A 4,119-nucleotide genomic window follows, 5' to 3' on the forward strand; every position below is an offset into this window, starting at 1 on the left:
ATTACTCACCTATCACTTCCTTCCTCCTTTCCTTCCTTCAGAATGAAATTATTATGCCCTGAACATGATTAAGTGTGTGTGTATGTGTGTGTGTGTGTGTGTGTGTGTGTGTGTGTGTGTGTGTGTGTGTGTGTGTGAGCACGCATGCCCAATGTCTTAAGTTAAAGTAATCTGTCTGTAACCTATTCATGCAGCTGTGGCAAAACTTAGTCTTTCCAGTAACTAAAATTAGTAACTAAGGTACAATAGGCAGATTATATGTGCACTGCAGGACTTAACACAAGACTACTAAGAAGCGATACATAGTTATCAGCTAATGACCTCCTAAACTAAAGAATTATGTCTGTGACTGCATTCTTTATACCGTATATATAGCTGGTCATAATCTATTTTTTAAGTTGATATTCATTTGGTTTGTTTAAGTTAATCAAGTCTTTCCCCCTGCAGTAACACTAGAACATGTGCTTTGTCTATTCTGAGAGTAGTCCTTCTCTCGTCACTATTTCTAGTTCACTAGTTTTACGTGTATCAACAGAAAGCCCAGTAATAGATATTTATTGAGTTAGTGTTTTATGGCCTGGCTGTGGCTTGAACGTTTCTCTCAGTGTTCAGGTGTTGAAAGTTAATGCGTAATGCAGCAGTGTTGAGAATGTAAGACCTAATTAGTCCATGGGTTACTGTTGTTACAGCCGTAGCTGCAGCTCTATTACCATCTAGACAGGCTGGGAGAAAAGTGAGTTTGGTAGTGCGTCTCTCTCTCTCTCTCTCTCTCTCTCTCTCTCTCTCTCTCTCTCTCTCTCTCTCTCTCTCTCATTCTCTGTCTCTGTCTCTCTTTCTCTCTCTTTCTGTCTCTATTCCTCCATCCCTGTTTCCCTCTTTTATGAGGGGGAGACCTGGTGACACTCAGAGGAAGGATAGCAAGTTACCAAGAAGAGACTTGATACCCTATGAGCATATACAGGGGGAGGTAATCCCCCTCAGGAACAGTCATGGGGGAGGGGAATAAGAGGAAAATGGGAGAGAGGGAAGAATGGGAGGATACAAGGGGTGGGATAACCATTGAGATGTAACAAGAATAAATTAATAAAAAAATTTAAAAAATATTTCTTCCTTTTATATCCCCAACCATGCAACACAGGTAAGAACTCTCAGGAACACCTGACATGCATGACAAATTTGATATTAAGTTTATTTTTGGTCACTGGATATTAAGAAACCATTCATTACTGCCAAATGCTTCTACAGCCCCACATTCCATTGCATAGCAAGGAAATGAAGAAGTTAACATTTAGAGTTACAATCACAAGATAATCTTGAGCATAAACATCTTATGCCTTATTAATGTGCTTAAAAATCTACATTATTAACATCAATTATTCACTTTCAGAGCCTATGGTCTTTTTCTGTATAAATGCGCATAAAATTGTGAAACTATTTTAATACATTTTCTCTAAGATGTCTTTTTTTCCTTCAACAATGCAACAATGATAGTGTAAAGTGAATGTTGATCTAAGGGCCTTTAGATAAGACTATTTCAGTGGTGCTTTTATTTGTTTTGTTTTGCCATTGTGAGACTTCTACATCTATTTTTAATATGCATTTAATGGAATTATGTCACTTTTCCCTTTCTCTTTCCTCTCTTCAACTCCTCTCAGCCACTCTCCCTTCAAGGCTTCCCATGCCCTTCTATTCTCAAGTTGATACCCTCTTGTTCTGTAATTATTTTTACATATATGTATATTTTTACATCTCTGTATTTTTTGTACTAGTATAAGTGCAGCTAATAACACAGAGGCCCCAATAATGCTGATTTGCCTCTGTGACCCCCTCCAGAGATCAGCTCCTGCCATTATAAGTCAATCAAAAACCAAATCAAGCCACTTGACATAATTGGAAGTTCCAAAGTAACCTGAAGAGTGTAATTTTCTATTACATATGTCAAAGCTAGACGAGTAAAATGCCACTGGAACAGAAAGGTCAAGGGCTAATCCACTTCAGTGTCATTAAAGATCATGTTTAAATTTCTTTGGAAACTTCAAGGTCTTTAAAGCCATCATCAAATTCCCCTCCAGAGCAAGGTGCCGCTGACAGGACGGTTGCCCTCCGTGGGAAAAGAAGATTGGTTCTTCTCCTGTCAGGATGATACAGAGCACTGCTTGCTAAAGTTCATCTGTTGTGAATATATTTGGTTATGACAAGTCTAATTAAAATTTTAGGCAGAAACTTATTCTGTGTCCAAATTAAAAAAAAAAAAAGTTTTGAGCCTTAGCAAGCTTATTGCAATTTTTAATTCTATTCTTGAAAAAAGACAGGAAGGATTTTGTACAATGTCATCATGATAAATATGAGCAGAAATGATTTCTTATTTATCTGAGTAAATTAGCACCATTGAATACTTTAAAATACTTACCTTGAGAACCGAGGCTACCACATGCATGAGTATATTTTAATAAACATGCAGGTATGATTACTTTTTCCAATTAATTTATTAGTAGAAAAATCTCTCATAATAGAATATTAAATAAGAATCTTCTAAAATCCTAAAGGGATCTGTAATGAAAACTGTGTTGGACCTACGCACACTTGTATATCCCTGTCTGCACTGTTCACCAACTAGAACACAGCACATAAGTAGTTTAAATAAATGATAAAAAGATACACGCACAGACAACTTTAACATTTCCTATGCAATTCAAATTAGAAAACAGTTTTTTAAAACAAATTTAACAAGAATAAATTGATATTAAATCAATGAAAAATATCCAGGTATAGCAAAAGACTTGCAGATTGCCTGATACCATTTTCCCTCACACACCCTGTTGTTTGTTCTTTTTCCACCAACATAATATTTTTATCAATTACTTGGGAATTTAACATAATGTACCCCAATTACACTCACTTCCAAGCTTTCCCAAGTCTCCCCACGCCCCAAAAGTTAAGAAAGAAAAAAAAAAGACAAACAACAACAACCCCCACACGTAATGCAGTAGATGACAATGCTTAAAACAATACTAGTACAATGTCAATAAGCAAAAAAAAAATGATGATTATTTTTAAAACACTGGCGTGGGCATGGATAGCTTTGCTAAAATCTTTCTGGGAAATATATCTTCCAGCACTAAGAAAGTGCAAAAATTTGCAGTTTTCTAACCATAGTAGGACATGGAAGAGCACAATAGTACAAATTTTAAGTCTGTACACGTCAGGAGTAATGTCGACAGTTAACTAGAACACACCACAATAACATTTATAGTACTTACTGAGAATTTATTTAGATTGACAAAAATGTGGGATATGAGTGATGACTACAGAAATCAGATATGGCATGTAATAACCAGAGTACGCAGCTACTGCCCTCAAAAATTAGAAAGATTTCTAAAACTTGACCTTCAAAACATAGTTATAATGTGTCAGAGAGAGGGGAAAACTGGAAAATTGGTATTTAATGTGTGCAGTGTGGTGACATTTTGCAAAAACAAGGCTGCAGGCAATATATAACAGCATTCAGAGCTGTGAGTGAAGGCGAGACAAGGCTACTACAGTTTCAATTTAAAAGAAATCAGCTATAGACATTCTCAGCATAGATTAGGCTTAACACTTTATGTTGGCATGCTGACCTTTTAGCTAGGTAATATTTTAAAAGGGAGGACAAAGAAAGTTATTTATTTTTAAAATACAGATTTAAGAAAATATAATTCAAGTACTAAAATAGGAGTATCTTATTAATGGCATCTCCTTATATTCAATTCTACATGTCTTCACTAATGTTTCTGACTAAATATTAACCAACAAAGTAGCGTAGTGTATACCTTCATGGTGAACCTGCTCCACAAATCCTTGTGCTCCCTTTTAAATCCTACCACCTTTGATATCCCTGGAAAAGCCTAGCAGTGGTTTTAGGGTTATAAGATAATTAAATAACATCCAGTAAGTAAACACCCCTTTCATCTTTCAAATTGATACATTTTCTAACATTCAATGCATATTCAAGATATAAACACATTGATTCTCATACATGACATCATCATTTTATCATATATAGGCTTAGTAAGTCAGAATAACTTTTAAATCAAGCTCTAAAAGAGTGACTGAAGGAAGGAAAAAGTCATCATGGATTGC

This window comes from Acomys minous (assembly GCF_964271855.1).
Source record: "Acomys minous genome assembly, chromosome: 6".
In the NCBI taxonomy this organism is placed as follows: Eukaryota; Metazoa; Chordata; class Mammalia; order Rodentia; family Muridae; genus Acomys; species Acomys minous.